This window comes from Polyodon spathula, chromosome 2 (assembly GCF_017654505.1).
Source record: "Polyodon spathula isolate WHYD16114869_AA chromosome 2, ASM1765450v1, whole genome shotgun sequence".
Classification (NCBI taxonomy): Eukaryota; Metazoa; Chordata; class Actinopteri; order Acipenseriformes; family Polyodontidae; genus Polyodon; species Polyodon spathula.
In genome coordinates, this window is record NC_054535.1 from 42,550,964 (window position 1) to 42,563,573 (window position 12,610).

Consider the following 12,610-nt stretch of genomic DNA (forward strand, 5'->3'; position numbering starts at 1 on the left):
AATAGATATGCAACTGAGATTAATCTGTTTTTCTCTGTAAATCTTACTTATTTGTATTCTTGTGACAAAGTGCCCGCCCCTGTGTATATTATCTGTTATGTTGCGTGTGGTTTGTTAAATGTTGGTGTATAGTCATTGGTACACGGGATATAAACGGGTCTGTAACACAAGTGTTTAAAATGTATATTTGTATTTAGGCACGGGATTGCACATCACGTACATTTAAAGTAGTTAAAATGTGAGCACGAGGTTGCACATAATTAGTTCACGTGCTGGGATTCAAGTGAATAATTAATTAGTAACTGAATCCCAGCACAACAGTATATATAGATGCACGTTTTCACATACTCGTGGTTGGGTGTTCGGTGAGTGGAGAACGGGAGAGAGAGTAGGAGAGTTACAATTTTAATTGCTATATCGTGCTGGTGGGACCAGCACGATACTTGTTTATTTAACTCACTGTGTTTGCTTGTCTATCTGCTAACCATATTTTTGTATTAGTCCGTTTTTGTTTGTCTGTTTATTTTGGCTACAAGTGCCGTGTCCGGTTTCTGTTTGTTTGTTTAACTCTTTTATTTTCAATAAACCGGCGCAAGCAAGCGCCATCATCATTTCACATTCATCTGTCCTGTCTGTGTATTTCATTCCTTCCTGGTTCTGACACTGCCCACTTCGTCCGTCTCTGTGACAATTCTATACACATTTTCTAACTTTATCAATGTGGAGTAGTTTGTGTAGATTCTACATGTAAAGTCTAATTTGAAAGCATCATGGAGTACGCTCAGGTGCCAACAAAATGTGAAAACTTTGCAGGGGGCTGAATATTTCTGCAAAACACTGTATATAGTATAATTAATACATTAGCTAGGCATTGCGTTGTTTATAATTGGATGCTTACTACCTCCCCTTACACAACATTTAAATTAATAAATGAACAACAACAAAACAGAGTAAAAGGAACAGCAGTACATAAACCAAAAGATATAGATCAGAAAATGTAATGTCTTTGATGTTTAATCATTTGAAAAATGAATGGTTTTAAATACAAATTTAAGCTGGCATGCATTCTCACTCCCAGGGAGTACTTGTCAGTTGTCTCAATAGAGTAAAGCTTCGCTTGTAACAAAAATGATCTTCAGGAAAGTAGACAGCTGAATCATGCATTATGTAACACCCAATTGCTTCATGTTCATAAAGAAACAATGTCAAGAGCTTGTTCAGGATTTAAGAATATGCAATAAAAATGTTATAACCAAATATATAACAACATCATATCCCATTATTCAAATATCTCAACATGCAGTACAGAATTGTTTTTACAGTTCCGACAAAACGTAATTAGATTTGCTAATATGTGAGGACATTGTTGTTATCCCTTAACAATTATCTGTAATTTATCCAGAGGAAGGGTGGGTTGTCATTGGTATACATTTAGATGTTTTAAATGTAAGTTTTTATTGGGGGTAGGCAAGCCAAATAAAGCTGCTGCCTAGAGAGGCACGATAAAAGGACAGATATATAATAAAGCATGTTTAAAAATGTGATAGTAATGCATAGTGTGGAAAAACAGCAGAATGACTGTGAACAGATATAGTCAGTTCTCATTAAGATGAATTTCAAGGGACCAGCAAAAACAAATGGCATGATCGGTAATTTGTATTGTCAGGAGTCTAAACCAAATCAGGGGTGCATATCAATTTGAACCATTTTGAAAGTGGATCACAAAAGAGCCTACTAGTGCTAAATTATCAAACTCTGCCCTTAAACATGACTAAATCTGGCCAGCACCATGTAGAACATTAGTAGTATCAGGAAATCCATCTAATCCAAGCTTGTTTTAATGAGAATTGTATTTTATGATGAACCAAAATGAGACTGGCTGGCATGTTGGGAAGGGCATTGGTCTTCCTACATTATATATGAAAAGCCTAGACCCATAGCATAAGGAATAAGGCTTAAGGCATGATATGAATACTGATATAATCCCTTCTGGCTAATTTACCAACTAAGAATATAAATTGTTTGCAGACAACCTGCAAATTTGAAAATGCTCTTCACATATTGAAAAGGTGTATTTGTTATTTCATATGGGGAGGGTCCACTGAGGTGCTGCATTTTGTTTCCAGATAGGTACCGAGCTTTAAAAACTGCATGGGACCGATGTGAAGGGTGATCACATGACTTACCCAAGGTCAATCAACGTCTCCTTGCCTCAGGTGCCACGGGAATGGTGTCGCCTGGCTCTAACCACAAGAACAAAATGCCTTCCAAGGCAGTTACAAGATTAGTACTTGAGAAGTAAAACTGAATGCAGCGGTGTGGTAAATAGATGACACCAAATGAACTTTACAAATGAAGATGGATGATTAATTCACAAGCTCCCAAAAGCAGATGAGCGGGTCCTGGATTGCAATGCTTTTCTGAAATAAACATGGAATGCATGATGGAGTCGCATTCTGTACAGGTCTAAAGTGAGACTACAGCGTCCCACAACATGTCCAGATAAACAACAAAATGTAATGCCTGTTTACTACTTTACTTTCATAGTTTACAATATTTTTGTTTTAAATTCGTACTACAGTATGTTTTTCGGTTAGTTATATCAGGATTTTATAGCATTCTAACTCAAGCAGTTTTAGTTATGGGCAGGGGTGAAATTCTCAACAAGAAAGTGCAGATGCTCATATGTGCAGCCGGGTGTAAACATTAAAAATAATTGAGATAATTTGAGTGAACTGAAAATATTGAAAGCTTTGTACCCTCTGCATGTATCACTCAGTCACATACTGTAATATTACACTTAAGTTAAACCTTAAATGATAAATATTAAGAAATATTATTACACTATGCAGTAACTGCATATATATATATATATATATATATATATATATATATATATATATATATATATATATATATATATATATATATATAAAAAACAACTGTGCTATGAAAAAAATGATACAAACAGGTCTAAGTCAAACAATGCACAATAGGGGTTAAAATACCCCTGTAATTTTTAATGCACCAGGGACAACTCTTAAAAAAATAATAACTTGGCCATTGTAATCTCCAGAGTATTCTCTGAAATAATCCCCATACTTTCCAAACCCATGGGTAATATACAACAGGATCTGCTACAATGATAGCCTTGGATTAGAACATATATCCCTGTTAATTCTGTTATTTTTCTTTTCTTTACTTATTACTGATCCCACAATAATATATTACGTGTGCTTCTCTGTTATTTCAGGCAGAAACAGTACAATTCCTATATGGAAGGGTGGTGGGTAATTCACTTGGCACACGGGAGACAGAAAGGTGTATTTGGAAACACCGCACAGGTGTACGGTTTAATTTTCTCAGTGCAATGATTTACTTTAGCCCACAGAGGGCGCTGCTGTCCATGGCCTGAATACTGCCAACAGTAAACAGGACCACATGTTTACCAATTCAGGTACAGGGTCCAGTGCACATGCAAATACTCAAAATAATAATGAAAACAAAAGGCAAAAGAAAAAGGGAAAATAAAACACAATAATAAAACTACAAAATAAAGGTGCTGCACTCAGCAGCGTTACCCCGACCGTCGCTATCCGCATGGCCCGGGTCTCCGTCCTATGCTCCCCCTCAGCCTGGGGTCTGCCCAAGGTTTCCCTGCTAATATATTGAGTACCGGCAGAATTTTACCACTGGTTATGAGGATGCCGTTTTTTAAATATTCAGTTTAAACTCTGGTTTTGTCACCTAAGGAAATGCAGCGCTCTGAGATGACATGTCTAAGTGCCAGAAAGTGAACACACTAGATTTTGCATCAGGTATTTAAATATCTAAACAACAGATCCACCTGAGATTTAGTTTTAAATTATTTCGACAGTGAAGCTTTTAGATTTCAACTCCCAAGCTTATAGTTTAGCGGGCAGGTTTGGCATCGACAACAACAAAGATGCTGTCACTTACCAGTCAATGCTGTGAATGTAATTCTTGGGACGTGATATACTGCCTCTGGATGCCATTATTCAGCTTTTGAAAGAAATAGCATACACTTTATACCATGCAAATTCAAAATGGGAGCAAGTCAAAGCTACATCAAACATCTTCTATTGATGTTGCTGTACACTGATACCGTCAGTCAAATAACCTGGGTTTGATGAGTAGGTGGTGCTTAGTTAGTTCCTTGTTTTGACTGGCTAGTTATTTTCCATTTCTTCTGGTTTCTCATTTATTCTGATGCATTACTCACATCCACCAAGGGCAGAGTGTTGCAGGGGACAAGGTAATTTGATACTTCATACGTCAAGTTGTTCTTTAAATTCAATTAACTATATAATTGCAAATTAATGCACATCTGACACGTTATTTCATATTAAAGTGAACAATGAATAGTTAATGATACACTCAAGTCTTTAATTCGTATTAGTCTCTTCATTTTAGGTTTGTGGTTCAGTATAAGTGAGGAAAGCACACTAATTATATTACTAAATATTAATTTAATTGTAGCTACTAGTTACTAACTAATTACATTATTATTTTTTAAAATAAATCCATAATATGGGTGTGTGGGTGTGCACCTGTGTGAGTACGAGTTTAGTGGCTAGTGGCCATCTTGGTGAAGGGGCAGCCTGAAACCAAGATGGTCACCAGGATTGGCATACGTCCTAAAAACTTCCTCATAAAGTGCTAGGGGGCGTAAAGCGAATGTCCTAAAATAAATCTCAATGTAGCGCTGACTGGAAGGGTTTAAGCTCTCAAAAGATGTGCATGGTGTGTCAGTCACGTCTTTTAAAAAGTGCAGGATTGAGGTGTAAACTGCCCTGTATACGATTGCTCTGTGTTATTCAATGTCGGATATGGAAGTCAAAAAAGCAAATAAAAATGATTGGCGCAAATTTTGACAACATTTAGGGGAATACCATGTGCTGTCTCTGTTGTATCATGGCATATGCAGTAGTAACTCATTCCTTGGGCACGCTGTGTTTGACCAATCACTTACGACATTTTAGGATATATATGGGAGGATTTAGTCTCTCAACGTATGAGGTGGATTGATCACGTCAATCGAACGGTGAATGATTGATGCTTAAACTGGCCTTTAGGATTTCTCTGTGTTGTTCAGTCTGGAATCCAGTAAGTCAAATAAACAAACTGAAGAGTTTTCTATTTCGGATTGTGGTTTGATTTGAGTAAATCCTGACTGCTACAACATTTAACAGCCCCACAGGAGATATTTTTGTCAAATTTTCTTTTCAACAGTTATTTTCAGAACTAATCAGTCGTTATTGATTGGTGCTTATTGTCCCAGGCTATGCTGCACCATCCGCAGTAATAATAATATTATAAAATATGTCGGTGCGAGTTAATGGCTTACAAAATTGTAGGACATGTGTAGGGCGAGTTAGTCTTTCGAAATTACATTTTGAATTTAGTTTTGTCTACATTTAAAAATATTTATAGCTTACACATTGACCCGACAATGTTCTATTTTAAATGTTTATTATTATTATTATTACTATTATTATTAATACAAATGTTGACGCAGCCATGACAGAAAAATACTAACTCCTATTTTTCTCTTTTCTCCATAGATAGTTAACATCTTAGCAATGCAAAGCACATGCAATTTGTCTAATTACCATGTTATGAAATTACATTTTTACGGCTTTAAAGTGGCACAGAAATTGTAATCTTTCATTTTTTCACCCATTTAATTGGCAGTCTCTCAATCAGTTGAGTTGATATGCACAAGCACATTATATCATTGAAAAGTTCAGATTGTGATGAAAAAATAAACATTAGGTTTCCTAAGTTTCATTTACAGACCTGTGAGAAATTTGACTTTTAAACAATTCAGTCCCAAATTCAAGGAAAACCTCTACAGTGCCTCCCCCCCCCCCCCCCCCCCCCCCCCCCCCCCATAGAAAGTCCACACCCCCTTGAACTTTTTCCACATTTTGTTGTGTCAATGCATCAGAGTTTCATGCATTTAAATGAGAATTTCTTTCCACTTATCTACACATCATACTCTACTCTGTTAAGGGGAAAAAAAAATTATTGAGAAAAAATTATATTAAAAATACAAAACTAAAAGATCATAATTGGATAAGTCTCCACCCCCCCTCAGTTCATACTAGGTGGAAGCACCTTTGGCAGCAATTACAGCTGTGAGTCTGTTGGGATAGGTCTCTACCAACATTGCACACCTAGATTTAGCAATATTTGACCATTTTCCTTTACAAAACTGTTCAATCTCTGTCAAGTTCCTTGGGGAGCGTTGATGGACAGCAATCTTTAAGTCATGCTACAAATATTTGATTGGATTTAGGTCGGGGCTCTGACTGGGCCACTCAAGGACATTTACCTTTTTGTTCCTTAGCCACTCCAGTGTAGCTTTGGCTGTGTGCTTTGGGTTGTTGTCATGCTGAAAGGTAAACTTCTGTCCCAGTTTCCACTTTCTTGCAGAGGGCAGTAGCTTTTCAAAGACTTAAAGCACTTCTCTGTACTTTGCTCCATTCATTTTCCTGTCTATCCTGACAAATGCCCCAGTCCCTGCCAATGAGAAACATCCCCATAACATGATGCTGCCACAATCATGCTTCACAGGAGCATACTTTGCATACTTAAAACGGGATTCAAGGTGGGCTTTCTTGAGTAATGGCTTCTTTCTTGCCACCATACCATACAGGTCAGATTTGTGGAGTGCTTGGGATATTGTTGTCACATGCACACTTTGACCAGTCTTGGTCATAAAAGTATGTAGCTCTTGCAAAGTTGCCATTGGCCTCTTGGTAGCCTCTGTGATCAGTCTCCTCCTTGCTTGGTCATCCAGTTTGGAGAGACGGCCTGATCTAAGCGAGGTCTTGGTGGTGCCATACACCTTCCACTTCTTAATAATCGTCTTGACCATGCTCCAAGGGATATTCAAGGCCTTTGATATTTTTTTTTATACACATCCCCTGATCTGTGCCTTTCAACAACTTTGGTGCAGAGTTCTTCTGAAAGCGCCTTGGTGCTCATGGCTGAAGCTTTGCTTTGAAATGCACTACCCAGCAGAGGGAATCTACAGGAACTGCTGAATTTATCCTGAAATCATGTGAATCACTACAATTTAACACAGGTGGAGGCCATTTTGTGTGTGATTTTGAAGACGATTGGTTACACCTGAATTAATTTAGGATTGCGATTACAAGGGGGGGGGGGGGGGGGGGGGGGGGCGTGGACACTTATCCAACCAAGATATTTCAGTTTTTACTTTTAATTAATTTTAATTTCTAGAATATTTTTTTCTCTTGGAAGTTGTGGGGTAGTATGTGTAGATAAATTAAAAAAAAAACAATTTTAATGCATTTTAATTCCAGGCTATAAGGCAACAAAAGGTGAACATTTTGAAATGGGGTGTAGACTTTCTATAGGCACTGTAGCACTGGGGGTGGAAACACCCCTTAAAAGTTTAAATGTAGGAGTGATTATTTAATTGTTTGACTGAGAGTGAGTGGTAGAATGTGGAATGTGGCCAGGTGGCGATTGGTTGAATGATTGTCACATGGTACAAAAGGAGACACAGGATCTGCTTGTTTGAGCGTGTGTAGAAGAGTGGAGTGCAGTGTAATGTTTGTTGGAGAAAGAGAGAAAAAACAAGAATGAGCACCAGATAACCAAAGCTGGAGTGTTTTTGTGTTTATTTTGAAGCGTTTAATAGTGATCGTAGTTGTTTTGTTCAAACCTTTTGTTTTGTTTCTGTGTTTTGTTTATTTGTTATTTATGATTCAAAGTATGTGACAAGTGCTTAAACTGTAGTTCTTGTCTGGGACTCATATTTCAAAGGGCGCAGAGACCAGCCTTGCCTGGGATGCTATGCCACAATGGAGTACTACTCCTTTAAATTTGCAGTAACACTTCAGCTTGTGAAGGATAAGAATATTTTCACTGAGCCTAATTCAATTACCGTACACTTCCTCCTGCCCCCAGGATTAAGCATTTTGGGAAATGAAAAGTTTCTGCAACAAATAACACTATCAATGACACATTCATTGAATCAAAATATGTTCTTTATTAATTGCACAAACTTATGATTTCCCCATACACTTTTTCCCCAGGATCCCATAGTTATTGTGCTTAAAAATGCAGTTTGTATCATACCTTCAGATTCAAAGACTATAAAATAATGAAGCACGTGACACTAAACCTCTCATAACTAAACATTAATAATTTTCTCTAAACTCCTCCAATAAATTTTCTTAGCGATACACAAGCTAACAAGCATACTGTATGTATTCAAACATATATGTACATGCTTGTCCCAAATAGTTTTACAAGCATTGAAGACCCTTCACACCTTGAATCTGGCTCAGCATTGTGACAGTCTGTCACAAAGACGGCTGGAGTGGGTGGCGTCAGACCAGAGCCAGGAAATAAACAACAAGAGAGAGGTTGAGTTTGGTGGAGCTGAGCGAATGGTCTCGCTCAGCATTTAATGAATGAACAAACAGATGGAAAATAAACGGTTGTAACAAACAAAAACAGGACACGGAACATTCGCCAAAATAAACAGACAAACAAAACGGACAAAACAAAACACGGTGAGCAGATATTTAACTATGACTACTCAATTATTATTATTATTACCTCCGTCTCCAATCCCGTTCTCCACTCACCGAACACACAACCCCGAGTATGTGAAAACATGCTGCTTTTACGCAGCTGTACCGAGACTCGATTGCTAATCAATCATTCAATTGGAGTCGCGGTACAACTGCAAGTGATAATAAAGTGCAATTCCCCGTGCTCACATATTATTACATTTTACTTGTACGTGAAGTGCTGTGCAATCCTCGTGCCTAAATGCAAATATACACTTTGAACACTCGTGTTACACAGACCTGTTTATATCCCGTGTACCAATGACTATACACCAACATTAACACACAACACAAAATACACACAGGGGCGGGCACTTTGCCACACAGTCTCATGGACAGATGTGGAATACAGATTATTCAGATCTTTCAGCCCCTTGTGCTGATATCTGCCTACATCACACACTTCAGGTTTCTACAGTACTGGGTAAATTCCTGACTACTAAGTAGCCAAAAAGATCCTGATGTGGCATTTACATTCTAATGACTGTGGGCAGTAATCTATGTCTATATCCTGTACAAATGTGCTTCAGAACACAAAATTGCTATGTTACACCTGACATTTTTTCAACCACCCATCTCTGATGTCTCAGAGGCAGATTGCTGTTTTCCTAACTCTGATATCGTGAAACGTGCATCTGTCAAATAATGTGTTTCTCAAACCAGCTTGTGATTATAGGGAATAAATATCCAAAGTAAACATGGTATATATATCATTTGAAAACAGATTAAAAACCAAGAGATCTCATGGCAATGTGAAGTGCCATGTAAATAATATAGAGCCAAACAGAGATACAACATCTTACTGCTTGGGGTGGAGAGGGGGACTGAGGCACACAGACTTGAACGCTGGCTCTGCTTCAACACAACTGGCACCACCGCCCAAAAGGAAGTACATGAACAGAAGAACAGGATGAGCCTCCTGGCTGTTCTATGCCTTTATCATGGCATCTACTGGGCTTTATTATACTTTACTATACTTGCTTATGCGTAACCATTTTAGTTTCTCACTATACTATGATTTTTAGCATGAACTTTTATAGGGAGTGGCTTTCATAAAGGCTTAAAAAAAAACAAAAAAAACCCAACAACATTACACACCCCTTAGTGTGTTACTGTTAATTTTTTGTTTTTCCCAGTCTTCATATTCCCTCGGTTGAAACCCACTTTTCCTACCACAATGCAATAAAATTACTTCCTGTACTGCTGGTGCAGTAATAGGATCCCAATGGAGCTTTACACTTACGCTCTGTGATGTGGGGTCTGGGAGAGAAGTCTCATCCACTCAACAGCGAGATAAAACTCTCGCAGCAGACCTTTCAATTGATTCCCATCTGCCGACCAGACGCTTTTGATAAGAGCTCTGCGTGTGACACTGTCCTCTCTGAAGAGCAGAATAAATGGAAAATTACAGAAAAAGCAATGCAATGGACCTTTCTGTCTATCCCAGCTGAGCGTCAAGGCGAGAAAGTCTGGATTACCTTTGTTCAATACAAAGAAAATAACTCAGCTCCCCTACAGACTTTACATTAGCCAGAGCCTGCTCTTTGCAGTTAAGGAGCAGATCACACATTTCAAACAGGCCATTGTACTGTGCTGCCTGCTTTTAAAATAGTCATCATTACCCCAGATGAGGAAATTCTTGTTGCATAAAAGTGGTATTAAAGTGTACATGGACTACCAGCTCTCCCTAATTATCAAGACTGCTCACACCTGTCTGCAAATTGCACTCTATTATAAGGTGTGCGCCCAAGGACTGTACTGTATCTTAAATCTCCTTAAAATATTGAGCAGATCTGTTACCTGAGCTGCAACTCAATCTTGACATTTTACCACCCCAGGCTGGCAATGCAGCTTCTTTCCAAGCCCTCCATTTTTTAACCACACAGTTGAATATATGTTTTAATTGTTTTTAGGGTGCTGGATGTCGTTTTGTAACTTATTTACCAACTAATGAGTGTGTGTGAGCGTGTTTCTTTTTAGCTACTGAAGTATGTTGTTGAGAAGCCCTCAGTATGGCAAGTATGGGATGTATTCACAGTTCCTTAACTGAGAATAAAACTTACCTAACATAGTTGAAAAGGTTTTTTGTGAACCACTTCTTTACATATATTCAGTCAAGATATAATTTGATTTGGACATTTGTCAACGGTGTCAGAATACGATGCTACTTCTCTGAATAGTTGAGCTAATCAAAGCTTTATCTTTAAATACGTTCACTTGTCACAGCCAAGGTTTATGGACGGGGGAAGTTATTTGAGCATAAGGTTTGGATAACCTTCATTTTTTGTTCACCTCCCCTCTTCTATAAATATTAGTCTTAGCTTTGTATGATAGTCAGTGAATGGATATATGTTTTGATGTTCCACGATTTAAGGCACAATGGGTATCGGCAATGAGAACTGTACTCGATTACCCTTTATAAAAGTATAATACAGTATTTTTGCAGTTTAACTATGCTTTTCCCATGGTTATACTAGATTACTTTAAATCCTCTTTCCTTCAGAAACTCTCTGATCCACCACAACGTCCTCCCTTTTATCCCCAGTGATGCTATTGTATATATTAAGCCTTCATTCCAGACCATATCATACACTTTCTCTATGTCAATAGAAACTGCCCCAACCACCTCTTTCTCACTTAATGCCTGCTTGACTTCAGTAGACAGTCTTACCAATTGATCTATCGTCAATATATTCTTAAGAAAGCCACTTTGATAATCGCTCATTAATTTTTTTTGGTTTAAAAAAAACATTCTCTCACACACCATCCTTTCCATAATTTTACATATATTAGCTGTTAATGTTATTGGTCGATAAGATCCCACTTCACCCGGATCCTTTCCTGCCTTACTTATAGGAATGATGATAGCATTCTTCCATTCTTGGGGCAACACCCAACTCCCACACCTTATTATAAAGTTTTAAGAGTATTTCTAAACTTCTATCTGGTAACATTTTATACATAATATTAGAAATCTTATCTTCACCTGGCGAGGAATTCTTGCATTTTCAATCACAGCCTCCACTTCATCCATTGAAAATTACATTTTTATTTTTGTCTTGACATCTTCCTTATCTTCCAATATTACTGAATTATTTATGCAAAATTGTCCCCTCTTATCTAAAAACTACTATAATTCTCATCTTGCCCCACCTTAGCAAATGCTAACCCCAGCATAGAGGCTTTCTTCTCATCGTCCGTTATAATTACTACGTCCTGTTTTAATGGAAATAAATGATTTCCTTTTCCTGCCATTGCCTTAATTTTATTCCACACATCCTTTACACTAGAATCAGAAATCAGAATTTTTGTGCAATAATCCTGCCAATATTCCTTTTCCTAATCATTTGAGCCATTGCTTTTGATTTTTTTAAACTTAAGTCATCTGCCAAAATAGTTTTTTTTAACTTTTCTCAAACAAGATTTCCCTTCTTTAATTAGTCTGGAACATTCCACATTCCACCAAGGGACCGCTGGTTTAACACCCTTCTTACTTTTCCTAATTGGAATAGCTCTTTTTGCTGCTTGCTTGATAGCATTTATTATCCCCTCATTAAAAATATTGACATCATCTTGTATTAAATTTTCTTCAATAGTTCTACTACAGATGTATTGAAATTTTTCCCTGTTTGCTTTTTTTTATAATCCCATCTCTCTTCTTGCACCTGTTCATCAATCTTAGTCTTCCCATGTATCATAAGAATTATGGAGAAATGATCACTTCCCATTTCTTCATCCATTAATATCTTCCAATCCACTCTAACTCCCAACTGCGCTTATATACCATATATAAATCTAGCGCTGAACTTTTCCCAGTATTAACCTACCTTGCTCCTTCCCCCAAATTTAAAACCACCAGATTTAAATCTTATATTATTTCTTCAATCACCATTCCATTTCTATTATTTATCATACTAGCCCATAATGTATTATGGCTATTAAAATATCCACAAATAATCTTCCCACCCCTCATA